The sequence below is a fragment of the Brassica napus genome, chromosome C4, assembly GCF_020379485.1.
Source record: "Brassica napus cultivar Da-Ae chromosome C4, Da-Ae, whole genome shotgun sequence".
NCBI lineage: Eukaryota > Viridiplantae > Streptophyta > Magnoliopsida > Brassicales > Brassicaceae > Brassica > Brassica napus.
The window spans coordinates 23,196,445-23,218,536 of NC_063447.1; positions in this window are offsets into that span (position 1 = coordinate 23,196,445).

Sequence of the window (22,092 nt, forward strand, 5' to 3'; positions counted from 1 at the left end):
ACTTGAAGACCCTCTACAGCATGCTTTAACAATTGAAAGTGAGGTCCAAGTGATTGAGAACAAGGAAAGTGATGCCTATGTGAAGGTGATGGATTCTCACAAGGGGATTGGTGGTGAGGATCAGAATGAGGAGCTTACACATGGGATTCAACATGCTGCCTCAGCTACTCAACACGAAGACAGTTACCAAGAGGACTGGAGTGAACTCAAGGCGCCTAAAGTGGAGCTTAAACCTCTTCCCCAAGGTGTAAGGTATGCTTTTCTTGGCCCTAATGAGACTTACCCTGTCATAGTGAGTAGTGAACTGAATGAAAATGAATTGTCTAAACTTTTGAATGAACTTAAAAAGTATAGAAAGGCAATAGGCTACTCACTAGATGATATTAAAGGGTTGTCACCTTCTTTATGCATGCATAGGATACATCTAGAGGATGAATCTATGACTTCTATAGAACATCAAAGAAGGTTGAACCCCAACTTAAAAGATGTTGTTAAGAAGGAGATTCTAAAACTCCTAGATGCAGGAGTAATCTATCCTATTTCGGATAGCAAATGAGTGTCTCCTGTGCATGTTGTTCCAAAGAAGGGTAGAATAACTGTGGTTAAAAATGATAAGAATGAACTAATTCCAACAAGAACAATAACATGACATAGGATGTGCATAGATTATAGAAAATTAAACTCAGCATCTTGAAAGGATCATTTTCTATTGCCATTCATTGATCAAATGCTTGAGAGAGTTGCAAATCATCCTTATTATTGTTTTCGTGATGGGTATTCAGGGTTCTTCCAAATACCCATACATCCAAATGATCAAGAGAAAACAACATTCACATGTCCTTATGGTACCTTTGCTTATCGAAGGATGTCATTTGGGCTATGTAATGCTCCAGCCACCTTCCAAAGGTGCATGATGTCTATTTTCTCTGATCTTATAGAAGATGTTGTGGAGGTGTTCATGGATGACTTCTCTATCTACGGATCTTCGTTTTCTGCTTGTTTGTCCAATCTTAGCAGGGTCCTAAAGCGATGTGAAGACACCAACCTTGTGCTGAACTGGGAAAAGTGTCACTTCATGGTTAAAGAAGGGATTGTGATTGGACACAAGATTTCAGAGAATGGGATTGAGGTGTACAAGGCTAAGATTGAAGTGATGGTTGGGTTAGCTCCACCAAAGATAGTGAAGGACATTAGAAGCTTCCTTGGTCATGCTGGGTTCTATAGAAGATTCATCAAAGACTTCTCCATGATAGCTAGGCCAATGACTAAGCTTCTATGCAAAGAAGCTGCATTCAACTTTAATTGGGAATGTCTAGAAGCATTCAAGAAGTTGAAGGACAAGCTGGTTAGTGCCCCCATTGTGCAGCCACCAGATTGGGATCTCCCCTTTGAGATCATGTGTGATGCTAGTGACTATGCTGTGGGAGCTGTTTTTGGCCAAAAGAAGGACAAGAAGACTCATGTGATCTACTATGCGAGTAAAACTCTTGATGAAGCCCAAATGAAGTATGCTACAACTGAGAAGGAGCTACTAGCCATTGTCTATGCCTTTGAGAAGTTCAGAAGCTATTTGGTTGGGTCAAAAGTCATAGTCTACACTGATCATGCTACATTAAAACACCTCATGGCCAAGAAGGATGCCAGGAATAGTTGAGGTGGATCTTGCTGCTACAAAAGTTTGACCTTGAGATCAAAGACAAGCCAGGAATTGAGAATGGTGTAGCTGATCACTTGTCTAGACTGAAGATTGAGTGTGGGATCCCCATTGATGAAGGGCTTCCAAAAGAACAAATCATGGCAATTAGAGCAGTGGTAGCAGTTTGTGACACTGGAAAGAAGCTTGAAGAGGTAAAGGCAAACGAAGAGAAAGGTCCTTGGTATGTTGATTTGGTGAACTACTTAGCTTGTGGAAGAGAGCCAATGGGTCTTGAAGGATATGCCAAGAAGAAGTTCTACAAAGATGTGAAAAGATACTATTGGGATGAGCCTTACCTTTACATACTCTGTAGAGATCAACTCTATAGAAGAGTATTAGCTGAAAAAGAAGTTGATGGGATCCTTACACATTGTCATGGGTCATCCTATGGAGCTCATTTCGCCATTTTCAAGATTGTTTCAAAGGTGCTTCAAGCTGGGTTTTGGTGGCCTCATATGTTCAAGGACACTCAAGACTTTGTCTCTAAGTGTGAGTCATGCCAAAGGAGAGGAAACATCACCAAAAAGAATGAGATGCCTCAGAACCCAATTCTAGAGGTGGAGGTGTTTGATGTGTGGGGTATTGATTTCATGGGACCATTCCCATCATCTTTTGGCAATAAATACATCCTCGTAGCTGTTGACTATGTCTAGACTGAAGATTGAGTGTGGGAGCTGTAGCAAGTCCCACCAATGATTCTAGAGTGGTGATCAAGATGTTCAAGAGCACTATCTTTCCAAGATTTGGAGTTCCAAGAGTTGTGATCAGTGATGGAGGATCTTATTTCATCAACAAGCTGTTTGAGAATCTTCTCAAGAAGAATGGTGTGAAGCATAAGGTTGCAACCCCTTACCATCCTCAAACAAGTGGTCAAGTTGAGATCTCCAACAGAGAAATCAAGTCTATTTTGGAGAAAACTGTGGGAACTACAAGAAAGGATTGGTCTATCAAGCTAGATGATGCACTTTGGACTTATAGGACAACTTATAAGACTCCTTTGGGAACCACACCTTTCAACCTTGTGTATGGAAAGGCTTGTCATCTACCAGTTGAGCTTGAGTACAAGGCATTGTGGGCTGTTAAGTTGCTGAATTTTGACATCAAGAGTGCCAAGGAGAAAAGACTTCTCCAACTCAATGAGCTTGATGAGATTAAACTGGATGCTTTTGAGAACTCAAGGATTTACAAGGAGAAAACAAAAGCTTTTCATGACAAGAGGATCTTGAAGAGAGAATTCAGTGCTGGAGATCATGTGCTTCTCTACAACTCTAGACTGAAGTTGTTTTCCGGGAAGCTCAAGTCAAGATGGTCCGCTCCTTTCAAGATCAAGGAAGTTAGGCCATATGGGGCACTCATGTTATGGGACTGGAATGGTGGAGACTTCACAGTCAATGGACAAAGAGTTAAGCTCTACATGGAAAACACAATGGAGAAGAAAGGAATCTTGGTTTCACTCTCCGACCCCGTTACCACCTAGCCAAAGGGAAGCAAAGTCAAGCTAGAGACTTAAAACAAGCTCACTTGGGAGGAAGTCCCATGTCGATCCTTGTACATACTTCACTAAAAAAAAAAACGCAGGATAGGTGGCGCGGGGTCCTTTACCGCTTGTATGAATTTGGTCGGAGATAGCAATCCGACGCGGGATGACCTACGGGGGTTGTCTTACCCGCATCGCTTCGTCGTAGGCTCGACGCGGGATGAATCGACGCGGGATGCCTTACCCGCTCGTGCGAATTGAGAGTTCGTCGTTGGCCCAACGCGGGGACGACGACGCGGAGTGTAGCCGTTTCTTCCTACCTGCATCCGCTCGGGTCAAACCCGCTCAGGTATGTTTTCTCACCCTAAACCCGGGATCCCAACCCGATTCAACCCTAAAAACTTACCCCGCGTCTCTCTCTCCTCCTTTTCCTCTATCTCTCTTTCACAAAACATCAGAACCTCCCACACCTTATCACCCCATATCTCACATAATTCTCCACCAAATCACTCCATTCTTCTTCCTAAATCCAAGCTTTCGCCCCTGTAGTCTGTTTTCTTGATTCAACTTGTCCTTTCCTTTCATCCAAAGCAAGGTAATGTATCACAAAGATCAATTTCGTAGGCCTCATGAAACCTAGGGGTGGGCAAAAAACCCAAACCGAACCGATCCAAACCAAACCAACCGAAGTTAAACCGTTCCAAACCAAACCGTGCACTTTACATAACCCAATTGGTTCATGTTTTACTCAACCCGAATGGTTTGGTTTGGTTTGGGTTCAAACCGAACCAAACCGAACCAAACCAATAATCTAATATATTTTTATCTATAAATAAATAAATAAATATATATATATATATATATATATATATATATATATATATATATATATATATGTTAACATATTGTAAATTTTAGTTAAAGTTTTGTTTTCCATTTTTTCTTAACTTCCATATATTTTTAAAAAAATTCAAATATGATTCAAATAATCCTAATACTTAAAGATTGTACTGAAAACAAAACCTAAAAACTATAAGCATCTAAATCGTAGCCATGTAGTTTCATTCATCTTCTCCAACTTTCATTCTCTAAATTATGTAACAAAGTTATTATAGGATCAATAAAAACAAAAAGGTAGATGCAAATAGTCTTTTAGTTAATAGGTTTTGGAATGCTTACAAGTCTTTGTTACGTTAATTAGATTACAAATAGTCTGCTCTTTGCTTATTATGTATTTTTTCCTTTGACGTGGTTAAGAGTTTTGTCATCGAGCTTTAAATTGTTTTTTGTTTCATAGATTTTTAAAGAAAACCAAACTAAATCTAAACCAAACCGAACCAAACTAAACCCAAACCGAACCCAAACCAAAGCTACTTTGGTTTTAATTGGGTTGAGTTTTATAAAACCCAAATTAACCAAACCAAACCGAACCCAAACCGAACCCGAAACTAAACCGATATGCCCACCCCTAATGAAACCTAGAAATTTGAACTTGAAATTTGATCTTTCTCTTGCTTTATTCTTGTGAAATAGACTAGGGAAAGCTTATATATCATGTTGGGTTGTTGATTCTATGGTGAATTTGAGTTGAATTTGAACTTTGAAAATTAGGGTTCATGAGATTTGGGGATTTTTCGAAACTACTATAATTCCATATGACTTTGGCTTGGTTTGGTTAGTTAGGGTGTTTGAGAGCTTAATTAGAGAACTTTCTGATTGAAGAACTCATTTGATACTTAAATTTTGCTCAAAAGCCTTATTCTTTGCTTACATCCATCTCTTGTGGCCTTATATCAATAACTTGTGTGCAATGTGATAGTTTTGCTTAAGCTAAGCGATCATGAATTGAATTCACATTTGCATTATCAAGTTTCCTACTTCCATTTGCTTATCATTTTCCAAGGTTTGAAATTTTCAGGTACAAATGGGGAGAAAGGATCAACACAAGATAGAGACCGAGAAACAAGAACTTGCCAAGCAAGAGACTGCTAGACATGGGAAGCCTTTAACCTCCGAATCTACAACGGGAGGAACTTCTAGGCAACAAACCTTGGCAGCAAAGAAGAGAGATGGCAAGCGGGTTGTAACTGCCGAGGGAGTAGATGCTAGTGGTAGATGATCAGCCCCTTCCAAGAGGTCTAAGGAGCCAAAGGACAAGGGGATAGCTCTTCCTCAAAAGGAGGAAAATGAAGACATCACTGAAGGAGACCAAGCCCCCCTCAAGAAAGCCAAAGTGTCTAATGGGAAGAAGGTTGATACTGAAAGGGATAGAACCAAGACACCAACTGAACATGAGCTATATGGGCATTTGAAGAATGGTGTGTTGTGGCCTCCAACTCGATTTGCGGATATCAAAATTATGGAAGAGTTGGAGATAGGTGACGACATTAAGCAAATGTTGGAGCACATGAACATGCAGAGCTTCTTCACTATGGCCTACCCTACCTATGAAGACGAGTCATGTCAGTTCTTGACATCGTTAGAGGCCACCTTTCACACCACCAAACATGTGCGGCAAGGATGGGGAAAGATCAAATTCAAGATCTGAGGGAAGGTTTACTACATGACCTTCAAGGAGATTGGACAAGCACTTGGTCTTAAAGATTTGGAGGAATCATCCATCCCCATACCTTATGATGCAACTAAGGAGGAGAACATTGCCAAAATGGTTTGGAAGGTGTTGGCGGAGAAGAGTCGGAAAGCCAGCCGCGACAAGAACGCTTCCATTCGCCATCCTTCCGTGCGCTATCTCCACCAGTTGATTGTCCACACCATTTTCCCAAGGAAAGAAGCAGGCACTGTTAATGATGAGGAACTACAACTTCTTCACCAAACCGTCCAACATTATGCTCACCCATTTCAGTTGCCTCTTGTCAGCATTGATCTCTACAAGAATTTTGGAATGGTGGGATTCTTTGTGAAACGCCTCATCCACTACAAAGAGTGGGCTTGGACAACAAGTGACTCGGAACCTCAGATTGGAATTGGTGGCTTGGTAACTCCATTGCTTAAGTTCAAGGATATATCCTTAGAAGATGATCCAATTGGTCCCGCTTTCATGGATGGAAGCTACTTGAAGAAAGCTCAGTACTTCAGTGGAAGATTCTAGGGAACTTGTGTCTACTCTTACCTACAGTCTACAAAGGAGGTTGAAGTGCTTCTCTCAAATTGGAACCTCACAAGTTTGACGCGGCCAGGAGCTATTAGCTTTGATATTGGGGAAGAGCACCTCCTTGGACCCCATGGTCCTCTAGGCCCCCATGAGATCTCCCAAGAGGAAGAAGACTGCAGATAGATGTGATGTGTTCCATGAAAACACTTCCGGTTTAAACTCCGAGCTCCTCTATGGTCCTCCTAGTTACCACTTTAAGCAACGTCCTCGAGCCTTACCCAATGGTCTCCTTCGCCAAGCTCATGAGCATATTGGAAATCTCCAAAGGTGGAACAAAGCTCAGGACAGAACCATCTTCAAGCTCAAAGCCAAATGTAAGGAGTTGAGTAAGACTGTGAAGAGGCAAGCAGAAGCTTCAGCTCAGTTCATGAAGAAGGTGGCTGATATACTAACTAGAGGAGTTGTGGCAGGATGCTTATCATCAGACTTTGACTTCCTTACCCCCCAGGCGCAACCCCCAATAGATCCTTTGGCACTCAATTTCCCCGCCACCAAGAAACAGCTGCTCCGCCGGAAGCGAAACCCACCAGCTCAACCATTCGATTCAGGAAACAAGTCTCCATCCCTTGCCTCAACAGATAAGGAAGCTGACACCGAGGATGAGGCATCAGCCTCTTCCCACGCTCCATATTGAGGTATTCCTCCACCTTTCCATTGTATATACCAGTTTTTCTTTGCATTTTTCTCTCTTTTCGGTATCTCCTTCAACTTCCTAACACAGAGACTGTGCGAACTAAGTTTGGGGGAGGTACCAATATTTGATCATGTTTTCTCTGATGATTTGAGTCTCACACATTGCATTGTACATACATATATGCATAGAAAAACCAAAATTTTTTTGAAAAATTTGAAAAACACAAAAAGAAACATGTAGTTGCATCCCTTGCACTTTTAGGATTGAGTCTAGAGCATATAGGTTGCATTCACTTACATTGGGAACAATGATTTAAAATGTCTTGTAAAGTAACTCTTGTCTAGAACTCAAACTGACACCCTAGTTAAACATATCAAGTAGCTTAAGCATCTCTTGAAAGCCTTGCACGTTTCGAGCCTTGAAAACTCTTCTTGAAACTTGTTTGCTTGCTTGATATTGGCATTGTTATTAAGATCAGCTCCAATCTGAACTTGGCTTGAATGAACTTAATCTCTCTTGCATATGGGCATTTGCATACTTGGTCATGGATCTCATACACATTTGGGTTATCTTATTCCTTTATACCAATCTCTGTTAACCCAAATGGCACTCCACACCCTACAACCCTGACCATTCGTTGAGACCAAACATTGAATTGCATGAGTGAGGCCTCTTTTGATAGCTTGTCATGTGCAAAATCTCGAGAGTATTGGAGGCGACATAGGTTTATTCTCATCTCTTGCTAACACAAAGAGTTAGCATTTGGGGATGGTGAGAGGGATTTGTGTGTTCCAAATTTCAATATCTTGGGTTTGGGGAGTGAGAAAGATGAGAGAGATAAGCAAAAGAATACAAATAGAAAAGAAAACTCTAGGGACAAAAAGGAAAGTATGAAGCTCTAGATTATGTAACAACGAACCTTCCCCCTTATAAAAAAAAAGAAAAAAAAAGAAAAAGAATCAAAGAGAAGGTGGGGAAGGAAATGAGAAAGAGTTAGAGCTTGTAAAAAGTGAATTAAAGTCCCTAGTGGTTGAGTCAAAAAAGAGTTGTTCATTGAGTGAGTGATGTGAGGGGTTTATTTTGGTTTTGAGATGATGATAAAAAGGGTAGAACTTGTGATCACTTATAACAAAGGGGGTAGAATGATAAGAATGAATCTATGTATGCATGAGTTGCTTCTAATCTTAGATAAATTTTGCATAATGATCAAGCTCCTTGTTTTTGAGTGATAACCACCTTGAAATGAAAACATTTGAATCCTTCTTTTCATTCATATTAGACCATGCTTACCTAGCCAAATGATTGAGATCATGTGCCCATTTGTGAGAATTCACCATGTGTGTGTGTGTGTGAATCAATGTGAGAGCTGGTTGAAGGGACTTGTTAGTTGAGGAGTATTGCAACTTGCGTAGAGGCATAAGAGTAGGGATAGGCCTAGAGAAGCTAGAGTATAATAAGAGAGTTGCTCATGCTATTTGTTATGTTTCTTTAGGATGTTAGGTTGAGTGCTAGGGAGTGTTACCTTTGGCTATGAGTTCCCACCTTCAAACCTCTCTCTTATATGAGTTCTTGCAAGTTCACTTGAGGACAAGTAAAGAACAAGTTTGGGTGAGTTGATATCTTGCATATTTGCATCATTTTAAGTCTCCAATTTGCACATATTGATCATATAGATTAGGAATTTAACATCTTTAGGATCCATATTGCATTCATATGTCTTAATCAGGTAATGGAGTATCTCATAGAGTGATTGGAGGTGTTTAGAAGCATTGTGGTTCAAAAAAGAGATGAAGAATGAAGTTTGGTCGAGTTGATATGATTACAACGTGGGTTGTACCACGCGGGTTCACTAACCCGCTTGACATGAAGCATCGGAGAGCTTCGACGCGGGTTGGATCACGCGAAGAGTCGCACCCGCGCATACGAGAATGAAGCCGCTCGACGTCTTGACGTGGGTTGAGGCACGCGGGTTCCCTTACCCGCGTTGTCGAGGTGAAGTCGTCGACGAAGTCACGCGGGATGAGCGACGCGGAGTCCTTTACCCGCTCGCACGAACTGCGCGTAGTGACGTCTTGACGCGAGTTGAGGCACGCGGGTTCCCTTACCCGTGTTGTCGAAGTGAAGTCGTCGACGAAGTCACGCGGGATGAGCGACGCGGAGTCCTTTACCCGCTCGCACGAACTGCATGCATAGCGACGGTCCGACGCGGGGAGTGTGACGCGGGTTGGATCCGATCGTCTCTACCCGAGTCGAAACTTATCTTTAGTGTAATTTTAATGTTTTTAAAGGGCTTTTTAGACTTTTGAATGGAAACCATTAGGTTTACCAAAGACATATAAATACTCTTGTAATCCCAAAGTTGACTTATCTTGTTTTCTATCTAATCAAAAAGGAACCTTTAGGTAAAAAGATCTAATCTAGATCATTATCATTTGTGATTGCTTTGTTGATTTGATCACTAATCATGATTAACACCAAATCATCATTGATTCTTGGGTTTATCATGAAGATTAGTGAGTAGTCATATTTAGATTCATGGGTTAGGGAGACTAAGGGTGATTAGGCTAGATCTAAGGTGTTGTAGCACAAATCCATCTTGTTCCTTGCTAGTAAGGTGCTTTTAATGCAGTTTTAGAGTTGGCCTCTCTAAAGTTGAGCCTTAGGCATTTCACACCCGATAGGTGTTCGATGAAATGCCTTAACCAACTCTACTATGCTTTTAACACTTTTTACCAAAGAGATTTGATGTTAAAGGTGTTAAGATGGCTAATGGACTTGACATTAATGATTGCTTAGATAATATTCAACCAAAGAGATTTGATGCTTGAGTTATCTTAGTGAATGAGCATTCATCTAGAGATAGAGTTTGGTTAGGATTGTGTCTAGGTCTAAGGTTAATAGATTGATTCAAAGATACCACCTTTAGATTGAAACTTGATCACCCAAGGTCAATTCCCTTAGCCCATGAGTTCTCCCATCTCATAAGAAAGGAAAGCTTTGTTCTTTATTGCAGTTTAGTAGTATTCTAGTTCAAAATCATCTCACCAATTGATAGCACTTAGATTAAGCATGGTCATGTATTCCCTCTGCTTTAGAATCACTTAGGATTGGTTCGATAATATTTTATATTACAACATTTGATTAGGAGCCTTGAAAACTCCTAACATCACATGCCTCTGAAAAAGTATAATCCATGTTGTTGTTCACCCACTCCAATCATGATCAGAGTGATGTGATCCGGAATAATACAAATCTTATCAGTAAGCTGAAACAAACAACATCTGTCCCTAGTAAGCCGAGAGGCTGATACGAGGTGACAATGAAGTCCATCAACAAAGTAAACACTCTGCAATACCAGAGAAGAACCCAACTGAACACTGCCCATTTTCGACGATATCGTAAATCGTCCATCAGGTAGTTTAATATTGACCGGTGCCATATCAGAAACATCAATCAACAAATCAAGTGAACCAGTCATATGATTTATAGCACCAGAGTAAATGATCCAAGATTCAATGAAAGACTTACCAGATAAGCGATTTACCGAAGTGGTGTTCCTCTCATCAAGCATGTGGACAAGTGTTTTCCATTGTGCATCGCTAAGACCACTCAGACCTAAGCGATCATCGTCTGTCAGAGAGTGTGTGTGTGTGTGCTTGAGTTGCATACACATTGTTTGCGCGAGCTGTATCAGACGGTTTTCCCTTTTGAAGCGAGCCAGCAGCCATCCCGCGCCCTGTACCAGTACTGCCTGCGCCTCGATTCGTTGCAGAAATGTTGCCACGAGTAGGCATTACTCTTGACTTTTGCTTCTGGTTTTCTTCCAACCAATCAGGACAGCCGATCAAACCGAAGAAATTGTCAGCGGCATGTCCAGGACGTCCACAGTTTGCACAAGTAACAGAATCACCTCTGCGTTCATTGTTGTATTTTGGCTTGGCTGTCTGCACTGCGAAGCTTACTTCATCGGCACGCTCAGCCTTCATCCGACCAATTTGTTTTTATTCTTCGTCTTGAGTTAAGGCATTATATGCTTCATCTAAGGTAGGCAATGGAACACGAGAGAACAGTGCTGATTTGTTAGTGCCATATTTAGTCTCGTGCAATTTGTCTTCCCGCGTTCCTTGTGAACTTCTTCCATTGTCTTGGCTTGTTGGTAGTCAGCCAGACTCCTCCAGAGTTGTGTCAACTTCCCGTAATAGGCCTCTATGGCAAGACCTCGTTGACGACACGTTGTGAGTTCTGTTTTAAGTCGCTGAACTCGCTAGCCATTCTTCATTCTAAATCGACGCTGAATATGAGTCCACAACTCATGAGAATCATCAACATGTGACATCGATGTAAATACTTTCATCAATCGTCAGTTTCATCCAAGAGACCACTAGAGCATTATTTGCTATCCAGTCTTCGTAGTCAAGAGAGGTCTCAAAAGGTTGAGGTATGGTACCATCCGCAAACCCAAACTTCTTTCTTGCTTTCAATGCGAACTGAAAATTTCTAGCCCATTCATCGTAGTTAGGACTGCACAACAACAGTTTTGTGATCAAGGTTCCCGGATTATCATCGGAAGTCAAATCATACGGTGAGATCGTTCGACGAGTGTCAGCACGAACCATCGCAGCAGCGTTGTTATCTCACATGGTAAAATCGAGATTCAAATTTGGTTAGAGAAGAAATTTTCAAGATCACCAGATCAAAACTATAACCTTGGTGTAGTTAGGTTATGGTTATAATACCATGTCAAGTAGGCTCCAAATGGTGATCAAGGGAATGAATGAGAATAGTGAATTCCTTACCATTCCATATATTTTACACCATTTACAAGGAATATTTGTTCCCTATGATTCCTTAGCATTCCTTAACATTTAAGGAATAATAGACTACAATCATCTATACTATTAAAGCATAATCATTCTTATGATTATGCCCCTAACTTTTCCAATTAATTATAAAAATTACCCAACAAATTAGAAAGTAGCATGTTTTTGTCTAACTAAATAAAACAGCCCAATAATTTAAATAATTTATTATCAAAAATTTAAGCACATTTCGTGTATGTTTACTAACCCATCGAAATTCGTTTGTATTCTAACCCTATACCCTAAAACTATATTCAAACCCTAACTCAATTCAAACCCTATTAACACCATCAAAAACCTGTTGTCAAAAAAACTATACCAAATCTATATTATTAAAGCAGAATCATTCTTATGAGTATACCCCTAACTTTTCCAATTAATTACAAAAATTACCCAATAAGTTAGAAAGTAGAATGTTTTTGTCCAACTAAACAAAACAGCCCAATAATTTAAATAATTTATCCATAAAAAATTTAAGTACATTTCGTGTATGTTTACTAACCCATCGAAATTCGTTTGTATTCTAAACCTATACCCTAAAACTCAATTCAAACCCTAACTCAATTCAAACCCTATTAACACCATCAAAAACCTGTTGTCCAAAAAAACTATACCAAATATATTGGAGTTCATTATAATGCCTATGTCTTATTTAAAATTTTCTTATATGAAGTTGCCGAAATATATTTAATATCATCTTTCAGTAATATTAATTAAACTATTATAGTATAGGGTTATCATATTTCGAAATCATTGGTTTTCAATGTTATTGACCTTTTAAACAGCCAATAATATTTAAATATAAAAACTTACCAATTTTGGTATATAAATATAAATATAAATATAAAACATAATAAATAAAAACTCATAAATTTTCGGATTCAAATCAAATAAATTCCAAGAATATTCTCTATAACATCCATTTTTCATAATTGCTACATACCATAAAATCAAAAGGTAATATTTAGAAACAAGATTTTCCAATTTAATTAAAGTAACTTGATTCTAGTTCGGATATGTTCTTTCCAAACCAAACTGAACCAGAAACTTAGTTAAAAAATTCTTTATGAGTGGTAGAATGGTTAAAAAAATTCTTTTGATTAACATTTCTTTAAGTTTACAAAAGAATTCACAGCTAAATAGTGCACATACAAATCATAAAACAGACCATAAACAAAACTATTACACATAGAACTAGATATCATTCCTCAACATAGATAAGCTTGGTCTCCACTTGACATCATTCATTTGTACCACTTTGGGCAGAAGACTTTGGAAGACTTCCCGAAGACTTCTCGGGAAGTCTTCTAGCATAAAATACATTAGAAGACTTCTCAAGAAGTCTGCCAAGAGTCTTCCGAGAGTTTATGAGAATCTTCTAAGAGTCTTCTGAGAAATCTTTCAAGGTCTAACTCATATCTGAAAAATCTCATATTCAAAATCATTCAAATGGCTTCAAACAGAGAAATCTTCAAAAATAAATTTTTATCCTTAACTAATAAATAAAACAATCAAATTAGGTTGAATTTATATTTTTTTAGAATCTAATATATAAAATACACAATACATATCCAAAATTTGTATAACTTTTGGCAGAAAACTTTGGAAGACTTCTTGAAGACTTCTTGGGACGTTTTCTATCATAAAATGCATTAGAAGACTTGTCAAGAAGTCTTCCGAGAGTCTTTCAAGAGTCTTCTGAGAAGTCCTCCAAAGTCTGATTTAGATCTAGAAATTTTACATATTAAAAAGCATTCAGATAGCTTCAAAACAGAGAAAACTTCAAAAACATTTTTTTATGCTTAATAATAAACAAAAAAGCTGTCACATTAGGTTGAATTTATAACTTTTTAGAATCCAATATATAAAACGCAAAAAATAAATATCCAAAATTTGTACCATTTTGGGCAGAAGACTTCCTGAAGACTTCGTGGGAAGTCTTCTAGCATAAAATGCATTAGAAGACTTGTCTAGAAGTCTTGCGAGAGTCTTCTGAGAAGTCTTTCAACGTCAGTCTCAGATCTGAAAAACCTGCAAATTCAAAAACATTCAAATGACTTCAAAACAGATAAAAACTTCAAAAATATAATTTTAATGCTTAAATAATAAACAAAACAGTCACAATATGTTGAAGCTATAGCTTTTTAGAATATATATATAAAACACACAATAATACATATCCAACACTTATAGATCTACCTTTGAATGAGTGAAAGATGAGAACCATGTAATGAAAAACCTGAAAAAAGAAGATAAATTTGTGAGAAGATATAAGAAAAAATGAGAAATGGATTTAAACTTGGTGTTTTGATGCTCAAAGAGATTAGAGAGAGGTTGGAAAGTTTTAGAGTGAGAAACATTACATTTTTGCTGCAGCCATTTGAGAGGAAGAAAGAGAATGTGTAAATTTTCTTTATATATGGAGACAAAAATTGCAATTAGGTTAAATATTTTCGATATAGAAGACTTCTTAGGAAGGAAGTCTTCTAGATCCTACATTCACTCATCTATGTTAAAAATAATTCAAATTTAGTAAAACTAAATTTCCATCGTTTTTAAATGTTTATTAATACATGATTTCTATTTTTATCTTTCAAAATATTTTTTTATTAATATATTAATTATTTTTAAGATCTAATACATGAGAAGACTTTCCCTAGAAGATTTCAGGAAGACTTCGATTTATGCAGGAAACCTAAATTTTTCTAAATTTAGGCAGAAACCCTAAATTCTACTAAAATTTAAGTGGGATATGTGAGTCTTCCACACCCTATAATCAAATAACTAAGCAAAAAACATTTTTTTAAACTTTTAAGATATTTAGAAAGTATTTAAATTAAGTTATTAGATAGTCACTAATCACATATATGTCAAATTGTTTTTGAAAAAAGATGAGATTTCAAAATCTAACCCTAAAAATACTAAAAATACTACAACATATGTTACCGTACCCTAAACCAAAGACTATCATGACTCAATCTACATTTACTCATCTATGTTAAAAATAATTCAATTCCAGTAAAACTAAATTTCCAACTTTTAGAAATGTTTATTAACACATGATTTTGACTTTTGAAAATATTTTTTATAAAATTTATTAATTATTTTTAAGATCTAATCCATGAGAAGACTTCTTCTGGAAGACTCCTGGATGACTTATGGAAGACTTTTGATTTAGGCGGGAACCCTAAATTCTACTAAAATTTAGGCGAGATGTGTCGCAAGACTTCTTTTTAAGTCTTCTGTGAGTCTTCCAGACCCTAAAATCGATTAACAATGAAAAAACATTTTCTTAAACTTAAAAGAAACTTAGAAAATGTTTAAATCAAGTTATTAGATAGTTACTAAGTATATATGGGTCAATTTGAAAAAAAAAAAAATGAAGGTAAGATTTCAGAATCTAACCCTAAAGATACATACAATACTATAACATATGTTACCAAACCCTAAACTAATCACTCATGAGCCAGTATACATTCACTCATCTATGTTGAAAATAATTCAATTTCAGATGAACTAAATTTACATCATTGAGAAATGTTTATTATTACATGATTTCAATTTTTTACCCATCAAAATATTTTTTATAAAATTATAAAATTATTTTTAAGATCTACTGAACGAGAAGACTTACAAAGAAGTCATCATAGAGAAGACTTCTTTGTAAGTCTTCTCTAACAGAGGGTTATAATGGTAAAACTGAATACATGTTTTTTGTTTGTTCATAAGGGGGCTGTTGTAATTTCACTAGGCTTTTGAATTACTTTTGCATTTGATTGATTTGGGGTACACTTTTGTTTTCAAAATCAAGTTTTGAGTCACTTTTGGCAAATCCTCCAAAATGATATTCCTTTATTTTTAAATAATAGAGATTTTTCCAAAGACATACTTCTATTTTTCCATGTTTTATATATTAATAAGTTTAAGTTTATTATTTTGTGAAGAAACTTATATTAGAATTTATAGGCTTATTTAGATTTCCACCAATTTGTCACGTTTGACCATGTATTTATTAAATTTTCACAGGTTTAGTTACGATTCATTAGATTTAGTTTCTTTGACCAAAAGATCACGTTTAGTTTCTTGAAATATACAAGGAATCCCTCGTGGGTAAAAAAAAGTAAAGTAAATGTAACCTTCATTAGCAGATTTATTTTATGTGGTTTCCCTGATCAAAGGGCTAAGAAGGTTGAGAAAGGAAGAGGGGAACAAGCTAATGGGAGAAGAGGAGAGAGAGAACGAAGTGAACGAACGAACATACTACTTTGCTCTAACCGAAGCTATTGCATTGTTTGCCCCCAATGATGGCCTTTTTGATCTTATTTGTATTCTGATCTGATTCCTCTTTATGTCTTTCTTTCTTACTTTTCCTAAGCACTTATTGTATTTGAATTTTACACTCTTGGTATCGATCTGATAAAACTTTCACTGGCAAAGATTTAACTTTGAAAATTTATATATGATTTGATAGATTATTTTTATATTGGCTAATGATTTGCATGTTTTTAACAGATTTATTGTATTGTATTTAGACTCATTTATCATTCTTTTTGTCATCACAAATTTACATAATTATGAGATATTTAGTTAGAGTTTGATAGATTTATTTATTCATTACCCACATAATTAATTAACAATTTGATACACCTGATTAAAATTTGGCCACATATTCAACTATTATTTAGTAGATTTGTTAGTTCTTTGGCCACAAATTTATTTACGCCACTTAACAGGAATAGTCAATGCGAAATGGATTCAACCATATTTTTTTACAACAAAAAACTATTATATTACTCAAGTTTAAGGTGTTCTCGGTAAATAGATCGGTATAGAATAACCAACAAAACAAATGGTCCTATGAAATTATTTATATATCGATGATTTTGATTTAAGGGAACCGAAAACCTTTAAATTAATAAACAATTTTAGTTAAAATCATGTAAACCATAATAATTAAGTAAATCAAACCAAAAATTAATTTAAACAAAAAAAAGAAGAGGGCTTAATCTACAAAAATACACAATCACGTTTAGTCTCTTTCTTCGACATTCGTGACATAATTACGATTTTATGTTGCCATGAATTTCCTTTTTATTTCACTCATGGTGGAAATGAATTTTTTTTTGTGGTAAATGAATATTAAAAATACACAAATGGTTATGTAGTTAATTTTTGTACTGACCAGTATCTGGAAAAAATTTAAAAAAATAACTATATGCAAAGGATGTGACAGGTATATACATGTGTGGACATTTTTTCTATTTTACAGCACGTGGAGGGGAAGAACACGCGTGGGTGTCAGATTTGCCAACAGTAGTTACAGAATTAATATTATATTTCTTATGTACAAATAGAATAGGTAATGTGATTACAGAGTATAACAAATCAGAGGGAGGGAGGGAGGGAGATTGTAAAGTCACATTTATGTTCTATATTTTTTAAATAGAATATAATACACTACTGCTCAAAAAAAAAAAAAGAGTATAACACACTAAAATGAAGTCCAGTTTTTTTAAAAAAATTAAACTATACTGTATCAACATATAATTTAGTATAAAATCAAAATTCAATTTATGTAATATAAATAAAATTTATTAAAATATGTGTCTGTTTAAAAATTTTGAAAACATATAATATGTAGAAAAATATCTGTATATATTTTACATGTAAATTACGAAATTTATAGCTATATTCTATAAAGTTAGACTTGATTAAGATTTGAAGGGGAAAATATTTTTGTAATATGAACTAATGAGGAGTTGACCAAAAAAGTAAAGAGAAATGAATGAGTGCGATCTGAGTGCGATCTGGCGATCTGAGTGCGATATATCCCGATCTGTCGTGAAACCGCCGATCTGTCGCCGATCTGCCGTCAGCCCCAAGGCTTTGCGGTCACCGGTGATATGTCGCCTTCTCTCTCCCCTGGGGGCCAGGTCTCCCCCTCTCACCCTCCAAGACCTACACAGACACCACCCCCCTCCAACAAAAGCTCTTTACTCAGCCGTAGCTTCCGATCAGCACGACAAATTCGTACACTTTTCACCAGAAGTGGAGATGACCGATGGCGTTGCAGTTGTTGATCTCCCTGAGGAGATTACGAAGGATCCACATCCTCTTTGGGCATCCTACCTAGTTGGACACTTTATCTCAGATGCACCGCATATTGTGAAGGTTCACGCGACTGTAAACCGCCTTTGGACTTCCAAAGAAAAACCTGCAAAGATTGATGCGCAGTTCATAAACCCAAAAACAGTCCTCTTCCGTGTAGAGGATAAACAGATGCGTATCAAAGTTTTGAAGCGCCACTTCTGGCACATTGCCGACGTCCCCCTTGTTGTTTAGGAATGGACACCAGACACAGAAGCATCAAAGCCAGACCTCTCAGCGATACCTTTATGGGTTGACCTCAAAGGCGTTCCGGGACACTTGTTTTCTCAGGATGGTCTCACATTCTTTGGAGATACCATAGGGAAAACAGTCAAACTCCACCCGAATACAGTGAGATGCACTCGACTTGATGTTGCTCGTCTTCTTGTTGTACTCAATCTCGAGAAGCCCCTGCCAGACAAAATCAACATAAGAGGTACTGACACAATGATATCTGTCAGCTACCCTTGGCTACCACAACGTTTCTCGGGCTGTCAAAAATGGGGCCACCTTATGAAGGAATGCAGACAGATTACCCTGGGTACCCAGGAACAGAGATCACAATTGAAAGGAAAGCTCGCTGAAGGCCGGAATGATAAAGACATGAACCTGCCGATGACTGCAACTGACGCTAGCGGTAGTGTCACGCCATCTCATGATCCAGAGGAGGAGCACATCATAGAGCAGAATGAGACGGTGAGGGATCCAAGTGTAAAAGAAGCAAACGAGAAGGAGTGGCATCTTGTTGGTTCGCAAAAAGCCTCTCCAAAGTGTGTCTCGCAGCAGGGTAATGATAACAGTAAAACTACTGGTTCTCCATCTCGCTTTCATTTACTGAGTGAGGTTGAGGAAGATGAGGTTGAGGAAGGTGAGGTTGAGGCCAGTAGCACCGAAGAAGAGGAACCATACTCTTTGGAAACAAACATACCTAAGGAAGACCCAAAGGTTGAATCTAAACAACAAAAGGGTACGACGGTTAATAAGGATAGAAACAGAGGCAGGGTAGAACGACAAGAAGAGCACCAAGCAAACAAAAAAAAAACAAAAATGCCTCCTCACGGAGGCACTAATGGGATGATATCTCTATTTGCGTGGAATACCCGGGGCTTCAACAAAAAGCGCAAACACTTATATGTTCGTTCTTGGTTACAATCTGCTAAACCGTCCTTTGGATGCTTAATTGAGACTCGTGTTCAAGAAGGCAATTCAGAGGCGGTTGTTTCAACATCTCTTCCAGGATGGAAGTTTCTCAATAAATATGACCATCACCGGCTTGGTAAAATCTTGGTTTGCTGGTCAGGAAACGTTAATGTTACGGTCCTCTACAAAAGTGCTCAAATCATCACTGTTTGGATGACGTCGGACACGGGAGAGCAGTTCCTCTGTTCTTGTGTTTATGCATCTAACTTCCAGGCTGAGCGACAATATCTCTGGTCTGATATGATTCAAAATAGAGTTCAGTTTGCCTCCTTTGGGGTCCCTTGGATTGTTATGGGTGACTTTAATGAAATATTATCCTCCACTGAGCACTCTACAGGCGCTACAACTCGAGGCCAGAATTGTATGATAGCTTTTCAAGACACAGTCTCCGAGTGTAGCCTTACTGATTTAGCTTCTCTTGGCTCGACGTTCACTTGGATGAATAACCAAGCTGCGAATCCAATAGCCAAGAAACTTGATCGAGTTCTGGTCAATGACGCATGGATGCACCAGTTCTCTCAGTCCTACGCCAAATTTGAGGCTTCCGGAATTTCTGATCATGCTCGTAGCAGAGTGTTCCTTGAGGCTGAGCCGCTGGGAAGGAAATTCCCATTCAAGTTTTTCAATTTTCTTGCAGATCATCCAGACTTCCTCGCCTCAGTGTCTGACACTTGGAACCAAACTGAACCCATTTATCACTCGCGTACGGCTCTGTATATTTTCAGCAAAATGCTAAAGCTCCTGAAACCAGTGCTTCGTCATCTCAACAAAACAAAATTTGGTTATATCCCAAGGAAAACCAAAGAAGCTTTTCAGAACTTGAGTGACAAGCAAGCGCAGGCCTTATCTGATTCCAACTCTATTTCGTTTGATGAGGTCTCAGCAGCCACAGAAAATTGGAACCATTGGGCAGTAATAGAGGAACGATGCTATCTCCAAAAATCTCGCATCACGTGGCTCAAATTTGGTAACCAGAACACCACTTTCTTCCACAAAATTGTTCAGAGCCGAACCACGTTCAACGCAATCCGGCGTCTGGTGTTAGTTACTGGTGAGATCATTACAGACCCGCAGACAATCAAAGTCGCAGCAGCTGATCACTTCGCTAAGTTTCTTAATTCGAATGTAGCCACTGCACCTGAAGATATTACAGAGACTCTTACGAATCTGCTTGAGTATCGTTGCCCCCCCCCCCCCCACTGCTGAGTTATTAGTCCACCAGATATCAGAAGCAGAGATAAAAAATGTGTTATTTTCAATGCCGGCAAATAAATCTCCAGGACCGGACGGTTACCCTGCAGAATTCTATAGAGCTGCTTGGCCTATTATCGGCATTGACTTCATTACGGCAGTACAATCCTTCTTTTTGTATGGCTTCCTCCCGAAAGGAGTGAATGCCACAATTCTCACCCTCGTTCCGAAGACTCAGGGTGCAGAAACAATGAAAGATTTCAGACCCATCTCCTTCTGTAACATCCTCTACAAGGTTGTCTCAAAGATCCTGGCCAACCGGTTGAAGGTCCTCCTCCCAGAGCTGATAGAACCGAACCAATGTGCTTTTGTGAAGGGTAGACTCCTGCTGGAAAACATCCTTCTAGCTACTGAACTTGTTAAGAACTACCACAAAGACTCGATCGGGGCTCGTAGCGTCTTGAAGTTAGACATATCAAAAGCCTTTGACACCGTCAATTGGTCTTTTATTGAGGACACTCTTCGCACCATGAACATCCCTGAGCAATTTATCCACTGGATTCACACCTGTCTATCTACTGCTGCGTTTTCAGTATCTGTTTATGAGGAACTGGAAGGCTTTTTTCCTAGTTTGAGGGGTCTGCGACAGGGATGTCCGCTATCTCCATACCTTTTCGTTATTGCCATTAATGTGCTCTCTCTTGCGCTTAACAAAGCCGCTGCTTCAGGTGACATTGGCCACCATCCTACTTGCTCTCAGATAAATCTTACTCACCTCAGCTTTGCGGACGATGTCATGGTCTTCACCGATGGTAAGCCTCGCTCCTTGCAAAGTATTTTCTCAGTTCTACACGATTTTCACCGCTGGTCGGGTCTTGCCATAAGCCCCTCCAAATCGGCCATTTACATGGGAGGAAAGGTTCGCCAAGGGTTTATTGATGAGGTGAATCGTCTCAATCTCCCCATTGATACTCTTCCGATACGTTATTTGGGCCTTCCACTTACGACCAAATCCATGACTCGAGATGATTACGAGCCTCTTATCGATAAAATCAGATCTTAATTCTTACCCTGGTCAAATAGAGCCCTATCGTATGCTGGACGACTTCAACTGATAAATTCGATGATTGTAAGTATTACGAACTTCTGGTGCTCTGCTTTCAGGTTACCGAAGCGTTGTCTTGAAACGATAGAAAGCATGTGTAGTGCTTTTCTCTGGTCTGGCTCGCCAAACTCAAGTAGGAAAGCAAAAGTGGCTTGGGATGAAGTATGTCTTCCAAAGCAAGAGGCGGGTTTGGGCATTCGACGTCTGGTTGATTCATCAAAGGTATTTGTCTTGAGCCTCATTTGGCGCCTCCTAACAAACTCATGCTCCCTTTGGGTTGCGTGGACTCGCAGAAACCTTCTGCACAACCGATGTTTCTGGGATGTCAAGGACACTCAAGCAGGCTCTTGGATATGACGTAAACTGCTCAAGCTCCGCCACCAAGCAGCTACTCTCCTAAAGTCTGAAATAGGTAACGGGAAGGGCACTCTTTTCTGGTTTCATAACTGGCTGAATATGGGAAAATTGATAGATATTGCAGGTGACTCGGGTACCATGATTCTTGGTATTAGCAGATATGCCACAGTCTCCGACGCAGCCTCGTCTGGGCAATGGAACATAAGGAGATGTCGTAGCTGTCACCTACGGGGGATGATAGCTGCCATCAACTC